Here is an 18,331-nt window from a genome sequence, read left to right as displayed (position 1 = left end):
TTCTTCCCCGACGTTGTCACGTTGGGTGAAGGAATCTATGGCTTTAATGGGTATTGATGTTTCCGTTTTTAAAGCGTACTCCTCTAGAAGTGCCATGGCCACTAAGGCGGCTCAGACTGGAGGCTCGTTGTCTGACATTTTGAAGGCGGCGGATTGGTCCTCTTAAAACACGTTTCAGACTTTTTATTTCAGACCTGATCATCATGTTTCTATGTCTGTGTTATGATGTTATTTACTGTTTCTTATGTATAGTTGTTGTATGTACTTTCAACTTGCATTCTGATATGAGCCTCCTGTCTGCCAAAAAATTTAAGATTTTCCTAATATCGTGTCGGAAAATAAGGATTTTATAAAGACAGGAGGCGAGTATCAGCCCTCCCTGTGTTCCCATCCCTGTCATTGTTGTGTTTTTTCTTTTCTAGGTTATTGAACTGGAGTTCAGAGAAGATCGCAGTCGGTTCGGTATGTGTGTGTTTTGGTTCTGGTAATCGGTTCCTACCAGGGTAAAGTTTCTTCTCCGGAGGATGTTCCATGATGGGGTGGAAGTCCAGAAGTTGAGTTCGGATCCTTCGTATGTTATTTCCTGTTCCGGTTGAGTTTTGGCATCAAGAAAGAGGAGGAGGCGGGACCGGAGCCAGTTTATATAGAACAGATATTGGATGTAATTGGTGGAACTATTGGGGAGGGGTACTCAGGTTGCTAGGTGACCTGCATCCCTCTTTTTTCTTCAATATGTTAGTTTACAATGCATTTCTTCCTGATATTGAGCTTAATAAAGAAGGAATATGCATTCTGATACTCGCCTCCTGTCTTTATAAAATCGATATTTTCCGACAATATATTAGGAAAATCTTAAATTGCAACATGAAAAACATTATTCAGTAGTGATGTGAAAAGTAGATGTGAAGCCAAGATGTTTGAGTATGATTAAAAAACACATAGAAAAGTGTCTGTAGATAAGAACCATCCAACCCATCTAATCTGCCCAATAGTCTGAATACTATTAATAGTCCCTGGCCCTATCTTATATGAAGGATAGCCGTCACCTATCCTATGCATGCTTAAAGGGGTACTCCGGCGCTAAGACATCTTATCCCCTCTTATCCAAAGGATATGGGATAAGATGCCTGATCGAGGGGGTCTCGCCGCTGGGGAACCCCCGAGATCTTGCACGCAGCACCCCGTTAGCTGTCATGCCCCCTATCATAGGTTTGCAATGAGGGGGTGGAGCGTGATGTCACACGGCGGCCGGGCCGTGACATCACAATGCTCCGGCCACCGTGATCACCAGTAATCAGACCCGGAGCGAACATGCCCTGGGGACTGATTATAACGGGGTGCAAGATCACGGGGGTCCCCAGCGGCGGGACCCCCGCGATCAGGCATCTTCTCCCCTATCCTTTGAATAGGGGATAAAATGTCTTAGCGCCGGAGAGGAATTTTTTTTTTCAATCAATTGGTGACAGAAAGTTAAACAGATCTGTAAATTATTTCTATATAAAAATCTTAATCCTTCCAGTACTTATCATCTGTTGTATGCTAGAGAGGAAGTTCTTTTATTTTTTAATTCATTTTCTGTCTGACCACAGTGCTCTCTGCTGACACCTCTGTCCATGTAAGGAACTGTCCAGAGCAGGATAGGTTTGCTATGGGGATTTTCTCCTGCTCTAGATAGTTCCTGAAATGGACAGAGGTGTCAGCAGAGAACACTGTGGTCAGACAAAAAAGAATTTAAAAAAAGAAAAGAACTTACTCTGTAGCATACAACAGATGATAAGTACTGGAATGATTAATATTTTTAAATAGAAGTAATTGACAAATCTGTTTATCTTTATGGCACCAGTTGATTTGAAAAAAAATTTTTTTTTCACCCAGAGCACTCCTTTAAACTCCTTCACTGTATTTGCAGCTACCACTTCTACAGAAAGGCTATTCTATACATCCACTACTCTCTCAGTAAAGTAAAATTCCTGGTATTGCTGCAGAAACCTTTATCCTCTAATTTACAACTATGTCCTCATAGTCGTTTTCTTCTTTTAAATATGCTCTCCTTCTTTACATGTTGATTCCCTTTATGTATTTAAAAGTTTCTAAAAAAAACCCCTCTGTCTTGTCTTTCTTCCAAGCTATACATGTTAAGGTTAAGTTTTATGCTGCAATCCAAGTCCTTGTTTAGTAGCCCATTTCTAAACTCTCTAAACACATACTTTAACATACATTTTTTTTATTGTTCTGAAAAATACAGTAGTCTGAAAAGCCTTGGCGGCTGACTTTTGTAGCCTGTAACACTTGATTTATAGCTGCCTGGAAATGCATCACATTTTTGCCTTTAGGACAAAGGGTTTGGGCAGAATAGTTGATAGCACTCCAAAGCGTTAAATATAGTCAATAGTTCAATGCCTTAATATCTCTGTCAACCAGCTGTCAACCAGCTGTCAACCAAATATATTTCCTACCCATTTGCTAGATTAGGTGGTCACTAGTGATGAGCGGCAGGGGCCATATTCGAATTCGCTATATTTCCTGAATATATGGATGAATATTCATCCTATGTTCGCGAAATTCGCATATTCGCTATGTCCGTACGTCCTTTTTTTTCCATGCGAAAATCGTAATGAAATTTGTATAGTGCACATGCGCGATTATATCTTTCACCTAAAAGAAGGGAGGGATCAGTGTCCTCTGGAAGTGCCGATATTTGCTAATATTTGCATATACAAAATATTCACGCTCCACACCGACTCACAGTAAATAATTTTGGAGCGTTCTTTGGACCACATGCTGTAGACAGGGAGGGATGGTCACTTTTTTTTTTACACAGTACACATCATTGTGATATGTACTGTGAATAAAAAACTAAACTAAACGAATATTTGTCATTACGAATATATAGCGCTATATTATATATTCGCGAAATGCCAATATTCACTGTAAAAATTCGCGCTCAACACTAGTGGTCACACACCAGCCTACACATAAGTGATGTTTACTTGAACATCCTACTGTCTTCATACTGCACTCAAATAGCTAATGTCAACACCAATATATTTAGAGATGACGTTGGAATCATTTCCTATTATTAACCCCTTAAGGACAGAGGGTGTACAGGTACACCCTGACGTCCTGATACTTAAGGACACAGGGCATACCAGTCCGCCCGTGGGAATTCCGGTCCCTGCCGCTCACCGGGCGGGGACCGGGATGCCTGCTGAAATCATTCAGAAGGCACCCTGCACAAACACCTAGGGGGTCCTGAGACTCCCTCATGTCGGCGATCACCACATATTAGCAGCAATTCTGGGTCAATCGGGTCTCCGGTGACCCGGAAAAAAAGGGTGATAGGGCACCTAAAAAAAAAATAAAAAAAAACAACAAAGACGTGGCCTCAAATGGCAGGAGGTGCTCAACCCCTAATGCGGTTGTGCATATATATATTGGGGGAGCAGATCCTATACTTGTGGTCCATTGCTAAGGGAGATCCCCAGCATGAAATGGATACAATGGAGGATTCCTGCAGCAGACCACAAGTAACACAATGGCATCCTACACCAGATAAAAAGGTGTGGATGTATAACACTTAGAATAATATAAAACAGGAATTTAGGTGCACTACTGTGGTAGATGTAAACAATGACATTGGCTAACCCACAAAACTGATGTTAAAATTGAGACATTAGCCAGTATATCCTTAGATGAAGAACATACCTGAGCCCGCACACCAATGCCATGGTTTCTCAAGTGGCGTGGGACCTAACACTAAACCTACATGTGCATAAGCAAAACCAGGGGCCAGTGGGCAATTATGGCAGCATTAAGTCCGGCTCACTAAGTCTGGCTCACAGACTGCTACCTCCACCTCCAGTGTGGCTAAGCACACGTACAATGGGAGGTGGGAGAAAGGCTATTAGCCCCACCCAAGTTAGCTGATACGTTGCTGGCCTCTCATGTGCAAATTAATGCTACCTATAGTGATGATACAGGCACATTAGTATAAATTTAACAACAAAAACAACAAAGACATGGCCTCATATGGCAGGAGGTGCTCAACCCCTAATGTAGTTGTGAATATATATTGGGGGAGCAGATCCTACACTTGTGGTCCATTGCTAAGGGCGATCCCCAGCATAAAATGCATACAATGGAGGATTCCTGCAGCAGACCACAAGTACCACAATGGCATCCTACACCAGATAAAGGTGTGGATGTATAACACTTAGAATAATCCAAACAGGAACTTAGGTGCACTACTGTGGTAGATGTAAACAATGACATTGGCTAACCCTCAAAACTGATGTTAAAATTGAGACATTAGCCAGTCGATGGCACCTATCACCCTTTACCAGCAGGAGTGAGGTGATATGGGTGCCACCTCACGATCACGTGATCGGTCGGTTGGAACGACCGACAAATCACTGTCCTGCTGTGGGGAGATCGGGGCAGCGATTGGGGCCTTACTTACCTCGGCAGCAGCAGGATCGAGATGGCAGTGGCAGGATACAGCAGGAGGTGAGGCCTGTTCGCCTCCTGCTGTTGCTAAGCAACAACTCCCAGCATGCACAGCCAAAGGTAGTTTTGCAACAGCTGGAGGCACAACTACAACTCCCAGCATGTCCTTTGGCTGCCTGTGCATGCTGGGAGTTATAGTTATGCAACAGCTGGAGGCACATTTTTTTCTATGAAAAAGTGTGCCTCCAGCTGTTGCATAGCTACAACTCTCAGCATTCAGGGACCACCAAAGGGCATGCTGGGAGATGTAGTAATGTGCCTCCAGTTGTTGCATAACTACAACTGCCAGCATGCCCTTTGGCTGTCAGAGTCAGAGCATGCTGAGAGTTGTAGTTTTGCAACAGCTGTAGGCACACTAGTTGCGATACACTGAGAGTTCATTACCTAACTCAGTGTTTTGCAACCAGTGTGCCTCCAACTGTTGCAAACTACAACTCCCAGCAAGCACTGACAGACCATACATGCTGGGAGTTGTAGTTTTGCAACAGCTGGAGGCACACTGGTTGCGAAACACTGAGTTAAGTAACAAACTTTCTTTTGTAACCAGTGTGCCTCCAGCTGTTGCATAGCTAAAACTCCCAGCATGCACAGCCAAAGGTAGTTTTGCAACAGCTGGAGGCACAACTACAACTCCCAGCATGTCCTTTGGCTGTCTGTGCATGCTGGGAGTTATAGTTATGCAACAGCTGGAGGCACATTTTTTTCTATGAAAAAGTGTGCCTCCAGCTGTTGCATAGCTACAACTCTCAGCATGCATGGACCGCCAAAGGGCATGCTGGGAGTTGTAGTAATGTGCCTCCAGTTGTTGCATAACTACAACTGCCAGCATGCCCTTTGGCTGTCAGAGTCAGAGCATGCTGAGAGTTGTAGTTTTGCAACAGCTGTAGGCACACTAGTTGCGATACACAGAGTTTGTTACCTAACTCAGTGTTTTGCAACCAGTGTGCCTCAAACTGTTGCAAACTACAACTCCCAGCAAGCACTGACAGACCATACATGCTGGGAGTTGTAGTTTTGCAACAGCTGGAGGCACACTGGTTGCGAAACACTGAGTTGAGTAACAAACTCTCTTTTGCAACCAGTGTGCCTCCAGCTGTTGCATAACTACAACTCCCAGCATGCACGGGCAGCCAAAGGGCATGCTGCCAGTTGTAGAAGTGTGCCTCCAGCTGTTGCATAACTACAACTGCCAGCATCCCCTTCGTCTGTCAGTGCATGCTGAGAGTTGTAGTTTTGGGATAGCTGAAGGCACACTGGTTGCGAAACACTGAGTTAAGTAACAAACTCAGTGTTTTGCAACCAGTGTGTCTCCAGCTGTTGCATAACTACAACTCCCAGCATGCACGGACAGCCAAAGGGCATGCTGAGAGTTGCAGTATTGCAGCAGCTGGAGGTTTGCCCACCCCCCCATGTGAATGTACAGGGTACATTCACATGGGTGGGGTTTTACAGTGAGTTTGAGATGCAGCAAATTTTCCGCCGCAGCTTAAACTCCCAGCGGGAAACTCGCTGTAAACCCCTGCCTGTGTGAATGCACCCTAAAAACACCACACTAACACAAAATAAAAAGTAGAACACTACATATTCACACTCCCCTACACAGTTACACCCCCACCACCACCCAATAAAAATGAAAAAGGTCTCGTATGGCACTGTTTCCAAAACAGAGCCTCCAGCTGTTGCAAAACAACAACTACCAGTATTGCCAGACAGCCATTAACTGTCCAGGAATGCTGGCAGTTTTGCAACAGCTGGAGGCACCCTGTTTGAGAAACACTGCTGAAGGTTTTTTTTTGTATCAGAGGCAAGTGTAATGCTTGCATCCAGGTCCGTCCTAATGCAAATCCCTAATTTAGGCCTCAAATGTGCATAATGCTCTCTCACTTAGGAGCCCTTTCGTATTTCAAGGCTACAGTTTAAGGCCACATATGGGCTATTTTCGTACTTGGGAGAAATTGCGTTACAAATCTCCTTTCTCTCCTTATGAAAAGGTAAATTTGGGGTCTACACCAGCAAGTTATTGTAAAAAAAAATATTTTTTTACACTAACATGCTGGTCTTGCCCCATACTTTTCATTTTCACAAGGAAAAAAAGACCCCCAAACTTGTAACGCAATTTCTTCTGAGTATGGAAATACCCCATATGTGGACGTAAAAATGCTCTGCAGGTGCACAACAGGGCTCAGGAGTGAGAGAGCACTATGTACATTTGAGGCCTAAATTGGTGATTTGCACAGGGGTGGCTGATTTTACAGTGGTTCTGACATAAACGCAAAAAAAATAAAAATAAATACCCACATGTGATCCCATTTTGGAAACTACACACCTCACAGAACATAACAAGGTGTATAGTGAGCCATAACACACCACAGGTGTTTGACGAATTTTCATTAAAGTTGGATGTGAAAATAAAAAAAAAAATTTTTAAAATGCTGGTGTTACCCTACATTTTTAATTTTCACAAAGGAAAATAGGAAAAATGCCCCCCAAATTTGTGACCCCATTTCTTCTGAGTATGGAAATACCCCACATATTGACGGAAAATGCTCTGCGGGCGATCTACAATGCTCAGAAGAGAAGAAGCGCCACTGAGCTTTTGGAGAGAGAATTTGTTTGGAATGGAAGTCGGGGGCCATGAGTGTTTACAAAGCCCCCATGGTGCCAATACAGTGGACCCTCCCACATGTGACCCCATTTTGGAAACTATACCCCTCCCGGAATGTAGTAAGGGGTGCTGTGAGCATTTACACCCCACTGGTGTCTGACAGATTTTTGAAACAATGGTCCGTGAACAGTGGTTCGTGAATAGCCCACTGTTCCAAAGATCTGTCAATCGCCAGTGGGGTGTAAAAATATGGTGTTAAAAATTTTGGGAGGCTTTTTCAGCTATCACCCCATGTGAAAATGAAAGATTTGGGGTAACACCAGCATTTTAGTGAAAAAAAATCTAATTTTTCATTTTCACGTCCAACTTTAGCAGAAATTTGTCAAACACCTGTGGGGTGTAAAGGCTCACTGTACTCCTTGTTATGTTCCTTGAGGGGTGTTGTTTCCCAAATAGTGTGCCATGTGTTTATTTTTTATTTTTTTTGCTGTTCTGGCACCATAGGGGCTTCCTAAATGCGACATGCCCCCCAAAAACCATTTCAGCTAAATTTGCTTTCAAAAAGCCAGATGTGGCTCCTTCTCTTCTGGGTATTTCCATACTCAGAAGAGATGGGATTGCAAATTTTGGGGGGCATTTTCTCCTATTACCCCTTGTAAAAATGAATAATTAATTTGGGGGGAAAACTGCATTTTAGTGAACAAAAAAAACTATACACCATAGGCTTCCTAAATGTGACATGCCCCCCGAAAACCATTTCAGCAAAATTCACTCTCCAAAATCCCATTGTCGCTCCTTTCCTTCTGAGCCCTCTACTGCGCCCGCCGAACACTTCACATACACATATGAGGTATTTCTTTCTCTCATTTTACCAATTGTAAAAAATTCTAAACTCTACAAGAACATGCGAGTGTAAAAAATGAAGATTTTGAATTTTCTCGTTTACCTTGCTGCTATTCCTGTGAAACACCTAAAGGGTTAACACACTAACTGAATGTCATTTTGAATACTTTGAGGGGTGCAGTTTTTATAAAGGGGTCATTTATGGGGTATGTGAAGGTCCTTCAAATGCACTTAAAATCTGAACTGATCTCTTAAAAATTCCTATTTAGAAAATGTTGTAAAAAATCTGAAAATTGCTGCTGAACTTGCTCTGATATCTTCCAAAAGTAAAAACATGTCAACTTTATGATGCAAATATAAAGTAGACATATTGTATATGTGAATCAATATATAATTTATTTGGGATGTCCATTTTCCTTATAAGCAGAGACTTTCAAAGTAAAAAAAAAAGCAAAATTTTTAAATTTTTCATCAAATTTTTACATTTTTGACCAAGAAATGATGCAAGTATCGACGAAAATTTACCACTACCATGAAGTAGAATATGTTGCGAAAAAGCATTCTCAAACTCAGAATGAAAAGTTAAAGCATCCCAGAGTTATTAATGCTTAAACTGACAGTGTAGCACAAAAAGAAAAAGGAATCGCTACATAAAGTGCACACCCAAAAGGAAATCAATAAACGAATATTTCTTTATTCTAGAAAAAAGGCACATATATATAACTAGACAACAAAGACATCTAAAAACAATTAAAAAAGCTCACAAGTGAGCAAAGCACAACATGGGGAGGGACCATCAACCCAAGTCCTGTCCTACAGTATAATAGATGTAATAAAGCTGCTACTCCAAAGTACTCAGTGCAAATAATACAAACAATGTTATAATACCCAAAGTGCATAGAAAATAATAATCAAACAATAAATAATGCAAGGGTAGCAAACCACAGATGGAGGAGCAGCTGGATAAATTGTGCAGAACAGGACAGCCAGGACCCCACACGCTTCGTCATTCCATGGTGACTTCCTCAGGGGTGTTGTCACAGTTATCACAGTTTGAACCCTATTGAGATCTTATACCCTGGGTATTACCTAAAGCCCTTCAGGAATTTGTGGTCCATGGACTTTTGTCGCAGTGTCCGTGTCCCGCTATATTTTTAGATGTATCTGCGTCCTCAGGATGTGGATACTGTTCAAATCTATGGCAAAAAAGAGCCACTGGTTCCTTGCCTTTCAATTATTTTCCTTGTAGGCCATAGGCTGCTTTAGGTCTACGGCTCACAAGATGCCAGGACCACGCCCAAGATGGCATCACTGCATTGTACTGCATAGAATTGTTTTAAGGTAAGTTTAAGTTTTAGGGAAAAAAGTGAACCCTTTCATTATTTGGGTCACAAAGAGAATTCTTATTGTTTTGTTTCTAAAAAGGGGTAGTAACAATTAAGTACCATCTTTATGTCTTAAAACAAGAGTCTTAACCTTTATGCCCCCATCTAATAAACGTTCCACCTTTATCACTTTCTCAGGAGCACAGAAAGACATTGGGGGAAATTTATCAAAACCTGTGCAAAGAAATAGTTGCCCATAGCAACCAATCACATAGCTTCTTTCATTTTTAACAAGGCCTCTGCAAAATGAAAGAAGCCATCTGATTGGTTGCTATGGGCAACAGGGCAATTTTTCCTTTGAACAAGTTTTGATAAATCTCCCCCATTATTTCTTTTCGGGGTTAAAACATTTTCATAATTATTTTTAGATTGCACATATGTGGACATTTGTACTGTGTTTTGGGTATGTATTCTTGCTGTATGGCACACACAGAAGAGTGCTATAACTTTTTTTTTTTTTACTTCAATAGGGCAGTGAAGTACAGTTTTACAAGCTGTGCAGACAAACATCATAGCTGAAAGAAGTCTTCTTGTCTCACCACTTGTGAGTCATCATGGATTTCAACTGTACTGTGTTTACATATATGGTCTGCAGTGCACCTGTGTAAGACTGATATATATATATATATATATATATATATATATATATATATACTGGAATATATTACTGTTATAATATTAGTCATTGTGTAATGGCTTCTATTTAGTTACAGTGTGCACTGGCATAATGTGGAGGGTTAAGGGGATGCAAAACCTTAAGGGGTGCAACATTTGCGGATCAGATCATTGTCAAAATTGGGCCCCTAAGAATCTAAAGTGAGCCGTGATGCATACAATACACACATTGCTATTCAGTATTGTACAGCAGCAGGGAGCCCTGTGGCACTGACGCGTTTCTGATGTCTAAGCACCCTTAGTCATGGTTCCCATGACTAAGACTGCCTAGGAGCCAGAAATGCTGTGTTTATCCATTCTGGCCACTAGACTTAGACACTAAGCTGAGACTTCCTGTTCTGTACAGATCATATCTCAGCAGTGTCCTCACACCAGTATATAGATAACAGAGGTACACACACTGGCTGTAAGCCTCTCCCTTCCTGTATGCCCAGAACCCTTTTCCATTTTTTTCATTTGAGTGGGACAGCTTTAGTCTATTGTTGTCTATGGTACATGGGTCCTGCTGTAGGGCACATCACTTAATGCTGTTAAAAACAGCCCAGGCAAAATGGCAGACCCATAATTATGTGCAAAAAAATGAATAAAAAAAATTACAATAGAAAAAAGATAGAAAATAGAAAGTTTCAGTATTTGTCTCTAAGCAGTTAAACAAAGTCTATGTGATACATTCCCTTTAAAACAGAGTCTTTTGGAACTTTCAGTTATAGTTCAGTGGAGGACAATTACATAATAATGAATCAGACATACAAACTGCTTAATACCTCAACATCTTTTATATTAGAAAGTGATGTTTATGCAGTACATATCTCTGATAACAGGGAGGTTTACTGTAGAATCATTACTTATCTAGTAATTTAGGCAGTGAAATACAAATTAAGTTCATAATTTATAAGTATATATGGTGACAACAGGCAGGTGAAAGGACAGAGTCTTTGAGGTAAGCCAGCCCATCTCTTCTTATTCACCATCCCTGTACCCACTGTAAATCAAAAAGGGAAGGCATATACAAGTAGATACAGAAGCAGTTAATAAGAGGAGATAGGCTAGCTAACACTGGGCTCTTGCTGTGGTGGGGACTGCCCCCTGGGATCTTAAGCCTCATTTACATATTAAGGAAATGGCACTGGAAAGGACTATGAAGATAAAAAGTAAAATAAAAGAATTATGCCCATAAACCTTATGAGAAGCCCTATCTAGCCATGGGATTATTTATACCCCTACATAGCCCTATTTTTGACCCACTTTTTATTCATATTTCACATATGATGTGACCAAACAAATAACAATTTAGGCATTTGGTACTTGTTTTACGTTTGCACCATTCACCATGCTGTTTCATTAACATTACATTATTTTTTTTTATTAGTGGAGGGACTTTTATATATTTTTTAAAACATTTATTTTATCACTTTTTAAGTACCTATGGGGACTATTAAAAGTAATCATTTGATTGCTTATGCTGTTCAATAATTTGTAATTGCATAGCATTAAACAGTGAAATCATCGCTCTGCTGAGGCAGACTATATTAGCAGATCCAATATGACATATTTCCCTTAAATAGATAGTTGGACTATATTTGCAGATACAGTCATGGTCGTTTTTAAAGAAACATAAGTATTTCTCACAGAAAAGGATTACAGTAACACATGTTTTGTTATACACATGTTTATTCCCTTTGTGTGTATTGGAACTAAACCAAAAAAGGGAGAAAGAAAAGCAAATTGGACATAATGTCACACCAAATTCCAAAAATGGGCTGGCAAAATTATTGGCACCCTTTCAAAATTGTGGATAAATAAGATTGTTTCAAGCATGTGATGCTCCTATAAACTCACCTGGGGCAAGTAACAGGTGTGGGCTTTATAAAAATCATACCTGAAAGCAGATAAAAAGGAAAGAAGTTCACTAAGTCTTTGCATTGTGTGTCTGTTTGTGCCACACTAAGCATGGACAACAGAAAGAGGAAAAGAGAACTGTCTGAGGACTTGAGAACCAAAATTGTGGATTAGTATCAACAATCTCAAGGTTACAAGTCCATCTACAGAGATCTAGATTTGCCTTTGTCCACAGTACGCAACATTATCAAGAAGTTTGCAACCCATGGCACTGTAGCTAATCTATCTGGGCATGGGCAGAAGAGAAAAAATTATGAAAGGTGTCAACGCAGGATAGTCCGGATGGTGGATAAGCAGCCCCAAACAAGTTCCAAAGATATTCAAGCTGTCCTGAAGGCTAAGGGAGCATCAGTGTCAGTGCAAACAATCCGTCGACATTTAAATGAAACAAAACGCTATGGCAGGAGACCCAGGAGGACCCCACTGCTGACACAGAGACATAAAAAAGCAAGACTACATTTTGACAAAATGAACTTGAGTAAGCCAAAATTCTACTGAGAAAATGTATTGTGGACAGATCAGACCAAAATAGAGATTTTTGGTAAAGCACATCATTCTACTGTTTAACGAAAATGGAATGAGACCTACAAACAAAAGAACACAGTACCTACAGTGAAAAATGGTGGAGGTTCAATTATATTCTGGGGTTGTTTTGCTTCCTCTGGCACTGGGTGCCTTTAATGTGTGCAAGGCATCATGAAATCTGAGGATTACCAACGGATTTTGGGTCACACTGTACAGCTCTGTGTCAGAAAGCTGGGTTTGCATCCAATATCTTGGGTCTTCCAGCAGGACAATGACCCCAAACATACGTCAAAAAGCACCCAGAAATGGATGGCAACAAAGCACTGGAGAGTTCTGAAGTGGCCACCAATGAGTCCAGATATAAATCCCATTGAACACCTGTGGAGAGATCTTAAAATCTTGCTGTTGGGAAAAGGCGCCCTTCCAATAAGAGAGACCTGGAGCAGTTTGCAAAGGAAGAGTGGTCCAACATTCCAGCTGAGAGTTGCAAGAAGCTTATTGATGGTTATAGGAAGGGACTGATTTCAGTTATATTTTTCAAAGGGTGTGCAACCAAATATTAAGTTAAGGGTGCCAATAATTTTGTCCAGCCCATTTTTGGAGTTTGGTGTGACATTATGTCCAATTTGTTTTTTTTCCTCCCTTTTTTGGTTTAGTTTCAATACACACAAAGGGAATAAACATGTGTATAACAAAACATGTGTTACTGCAATCCTTCTCTGAGAGAAATACTTCATTTTCTTGGAAAATTTCAGGGGTGCCAACATTTATGGCCATGACTGTAATATACATACATGATTGGAGTTGAAAGTATTTTTCCCACCATTATCTTACTGATAAGAGATCATTTCCGTGATTTTGATGGAACTGTGGTTCAGATATGGTTTTTCCTAAGGGTATGTTCACAATATGGAATTTTCATGTGTGAAATTTTGTGCTCAGAATTACAGTGGTGGAAAATTCTGCTGCAGAAATTAAACCACCAAAAGAGTAAACATGTTCATTCTTTCTGCGGAATTTTGGGCAGACTGCATTGTTGTCAATAGTGATGAGGCAAGTCCACATGGTCCTAGCGCCAAAGAATTATGGCAGTGGCCGCTCTGATGGAATCTTTGAGCTGAATTCCGAGTGGATATTATGTGAAATTCCATCCCTTAGCTCTCAGGATCAGTAAGCATCCTAAAGATTACATCTTCACCAATCATTATAGTATGATATCTCTTATAATTGAAATCTAGTAGTACCGCTTTAAGTCTGTATGTGTTCTGAACTAGTTAAATCTGTCTGTGTTTTATTACTCGATTATAGGTGACGTCACCAGCCTGTGGTTTTCTCATAATTCATCGAATTATTTCCCTGTTATCACTGATCTGCAGAGAGATTTCTCAGTTCTTCAGTTACATGTATTCATGCTGGAAAAGTAAGTTTGAAAAAGGAAAAGCTGGAAAAAAGAAAGATTGCTGCGTGCTAAGGAATGTTCACGTCCATTACTTCACCAATAAAACATGCAATCTAGGTCATTTCGTATCCATTTCATTTCTAACCATACAAAGTAATCTCTATATGATATCATGAGGAGGCAGTATACTATAAATGTTAGATATATGAAAGTCTCTCATCAGTTGAAAATGAAAGACGCAGTACACTGCATATGAACCTAAGTGTCACAGAGAAACATATGTTCTCAATTGCTTTTGTCACTGCGTCGCCTGATTCACGATACCAGGAAAGAAGTTGGCAACTTGCCCTATAGATGACTGCATTTAACACACTAGATAGTCATCTTCACATGAATGATGGATTAGCCAGAGCACCCAGATTGCATTTAAAGTGCATTGTCCGCTGATGTCATATTGCTTCAAGGAAAACCACTGTAGAGTGAGGTCACTGTAATCGCTATACCTATATGTATTATACCAATCATGTAACGACAAATAAAAACAGGCTTTAAAGGGAAAAACACATTATTGTGTTGACTACACACTAGTTTCTAGTGTTATTGGATTGTCATAAAATGACAATAAAAGGATGACTTCATTATTAACAAAACCACCATATAACTGGTTTATTATGTTGATTACACATTTCACTTTCCAATATTACCAATCTGTTCTAAAATTGCAATTAAAGGATATTTCCAATGTCATCAAAATATCATAAAAGTATAAAAAAACAACAACATTGTGCTGTAAATAAACTTAACACCAGCACCGTTAATCTTGCTTAGCAACTCCCTATAATTAGGCTCTCTTAGGCTCTCTTTTGCCTAAACAACCTTTATAGTAAATGCTTACACAGTTTATTTTTGTTGCTGTTGGTTGATATGGCTCCATATAAAGAGTTCCACCAGATTCACTTGTAAGGTGGTAGCAACAATAATAACATGAACAGCTCAAGAGTTCATAATTGAAGATTTCAAATAACTTCTTACTGTATTCTACGCATTTCTTGTATTGAAATACATTCATCAGAGCACATTTATGAGTGGAGGACTAGATAAATGAATCTATTGCTGTTTTGTATTTAACTGAGGCTACATGTTTCCTGCCTGACACCAGTAAATGTTTGTTATTATTGGATACATTAAAAATAAATATTCTACAACTTCTGCGATAATTGTTATTCTTGTTTTTCACTTTGTTGTTGGCTAGTCTACGGCTTCTCAAAGTTTTACTAATGGGGCCTCACCCAACAGATCAAAGTGATTCCTTGGCCTCATCAGGCAGACTAAGAGGATACTTGGGCCTCTCTATCTTTCGTGGGAGTTCTTCCAAACATAACAAAAAATGGTTAGTCTACCTTTCATTTGCTCTGAATACCATTAAAATAAGTAAATAATAAGTCATAAATATTGCTACATTAGAGATTGCTATAGCCAGGAAAAGAACTGTGCAGTTTATAGTCATCTCTGTAAAAGCTGTCTCTTAAATTGGTCATTTTCAAAAAACCTTTTGCATAATGTAGATAATAACATTATATATTTTTTTGTAATATACATTGGTTAAAATATGTGTATATTTTTGGGTGAAAAAAATGCTCTATTCTTCTTACCACTAGGGGCCCTTCCACTTTCCAGAATGTTTTCATGTCCCTGCAGCTATTGTCTGTGTGTTTCTGTGCAGAGACAAAATACAGAAGTGTGGCCAGGACAAGCAAGGCTCAGTACAGACTCCTGGCTTGTCAATCAGCCTGCTGTGTGAGCCGGGGGCATGTCACAGAGCCTTAGTGTACAGAGCAGCCAGTTGACAGCTCTGAAGAGTAAGGAAGAACATTCTACTTGACATGTGAGGGCAAGCATCTCTCATGTGGAAACTCACCCTCCTTTTTATGAAACTGCATAAAGTGTGAGCAATATAAATAAGGGAATCAGGAGTCATCCAAAGGATGAAAAAGCCAACATCTAAGCACAAAGACACGATCACCACCAGTTGAAGAGTAAGCCTAGAGCATTTCTTTATCTTTTTTTTATTTTATTTTGTGACGGGTATACTTTAACTGTCCTTCACCAACAACCAGGGTTTGTGTCACTGCTTAAGAAGCACTGGGCTAGTCAACGGTGACCACTACTCCAAAATATTGCTTCCTGTAAAAAATGGTAGTCCAACATACAGTCCTTCCTTTTTTATTAAAAATGAGATAGATGTAGAGAGTACTACATTCCTGCTTGCTTTCCTGCCTCAGTCTCCATTACCAGTGCATCTGCATAAATATGATCCAGTCAGTATGGACTGAGTAGTTATGTACTGTATGATTCTAAACAAAGACATATAGTAAAAATGTAATTTTGAGGTCACATGGCTGTAATGCATGTTTTCTTCAGGTTAGAGAGTAGAGGTGCACAGCCTTTTTGCTCTGAGGGCCAGATTGAACCATGTCTAAGGGCTACAATATAACTTAACCCCTAAATTTTCTAATTTTTGCGCCATGATCTGTAGTTTTTATCAGTACCATTTTTGTTTTGATGGGACTTTTTGATCGCTTTTTATAAAAAAATTTCTGATATATGATGTGATGAAAAATCAGTATTTATGGTGTTTGGTATTTTTTTTAAGTTTACGCCATTTACGGTGCAGAATCAAAAACATAATATTTTAGTAGTTTGGACATTTACGCACATGGTGATACCAAATATGTTAATACTTTTTCTTTTTTTTTTTGTAAAATAGGAAAATAAAGGGGATTTTATTTTTTATTAGGGGTGGGAGTTTTATATAATTTTAGAGACTTTTTATTTTTTATTTTTATGCAATCATTAGATTGCATTTACTGTATAATGCTATGCCTATTGCATAGCATTACACAGTAAGATCAGCAATCCACTGATACACATCAGTGATTCACATCAGTGAAATGATGATTGGCAGCAGGAGGCAGGTAAGGAGGTAAGGGGACCCTCCTCCGCCATTTTAGCTAATTGAAACTCCGTGACCACATCTTGTGAGTTCCGTGAGCTCCACTGAGCTACCAGAAACCTCTTACTTTCACTTTAGATGCAGCGTTCGCTATTGATCACAGTGTCTAAAGGGTTTAATCATGGGCAGCGGCGGGATCACTTCTGCCCGCCATAAGCAGTGAGTGTTTGGCTACTGATGATAGCCAACACATATTGCTCTGGAGCGAGCGCAGCTCCTGCACTTTGCTTCAAAGCCACTTAAGGCACTGGGGCGTACAAGTATTACCTGCGTCCTTAAAGGGAATTCCACTGGAAAACATTTATTTTTAAATTAACTGGTGCCAGAAAGGTTAACAGATTTGTAAATGACTTCTATTAAAAAATCTTAATCCTTCCAGAATTTATCAACTGCTGTTATGATCCACAGGAAGTTCTATTCTTTTTGAATTTCCTTTCTGTCTGACCACAGCACTCTCTGCTGACACCTCTGTCCATTTTAGGAACTATCCAGAGCAGGATAGTTTTTCTATGGGGATTTGCTCCTACTCTGGAGAGTTCCTAAAATGGACAGAGGTGTCAGCAGAGAGCGCTGTGGTCAGACAGGAAGGAAATTCAAAAATAAAATAACTTCATGTGGATCATAACAGCAGCAGATTTTTTAATAGAAGTAATTTACAACTCTGTTGAACTTTCTGGCACCAGTTGATTTTAAAAAAATGTTTTCCAGTGGAGTACCCCCTTAAGTGGTTAAAGCGGTACTGTCATGAAAAATGTGTTTTTCAAATAGGTATCCAATCAGTCTAGTTGTGTTGTTACACTGTTATAAAATAGATACATTTATTAAAATAATAAATATATACAGTTGTGCTGAGAGCTAACTGCAGGGCCCTTGCAAATGCTTGTTAGTATCATAGAATTGATGCTAATATAAATAAATAAAAGGAGGTGACATTTTACTATCACTAAAATACCACCTATAAAATATTGAAGTACACTAGTGCAGCATAATCATTATGAGCGCATCAAGATATAATAAAATAAATTATTTGCTAGCAAAATATAGTGGGGATAGAAATAATAAATACATATACATAAAATGTAGTCTGCAATCTCAGAATGGCAGTGCCCATGCTGATAGGAAAAGATGATGATAAAAAATGGTAATAATATGAAAGTCACATAAATGCTGTTCAAATGTCAATAAAAGCGATAGTGATATTCTCAGTACTATCTACCATTTAGAAGTCCTTCTATGAAGTTTTTTTGGCAATCTGTTCCTGTGGAAAAAGGCAATCTATGTGTAATTATTGGAACGATTTAGTATAGTATTAAGTAGATGTTATTTTTTTTGTTCAGTAAATGTAATAAAGTGAGCACAAAATGGTCTTCATATGGGCATGTCAAACATACAGTATCCTACAGTAGTGTTGAGCGGCATAGGCCATATTCGAATTCGCGAATATTCACGAATATATGGACGAATATTCGTCATATATTCGC

General features: G+C 39.5%; 1 long non-coding RNA gene across 2 annotated transcripts in view; it reads left to right on the top strand.

The window, feature by feature from the left end:
- The window catches only part of LOC130357790 (uncharacterized), a 72,626-nt gene extending 57,614 nt beyond the window's left edge, over positions 1 to 15,012 (top strand). Inside the window, exons 4-5 of one of the 2 annotated variants that reach the window (XR_008889266.1) lie at positions 9,810 to 9,883; positions 13,747 to 15,012. This is a non-coding gene — a long non-coding RNA (uncharacterized LOC130357790). The remainder of the gene's footprint in view (positions 1 to 9,809; positions 9,884 to 13,746) is intronic. The other variant, XR_008889265.1, reaches the window with a different exon arrangement.
- Positions 15,013 to 18,331: the final 3,319 nt, after the last annotated feature.

The sequence above is a fragment of the Hyla sarda genome, chromosome 2, assembly GCF_029499605.1.
Source record: "Hyla sarda isolate aHylSar1 chromosome 2, aHylSar1.hap1, whole genome shotgun sequence".
NCBI classification, from domain to species: Eukaryota; Metazoa; Chordata; class Amphibia; order Anura; family Hylidae; genus Hyla; species Hyla sarda.
Note: the sequence above shows the minus strand (reverse complement) of the source record. Positions and strands in the feature narration are given on the sequence as shown.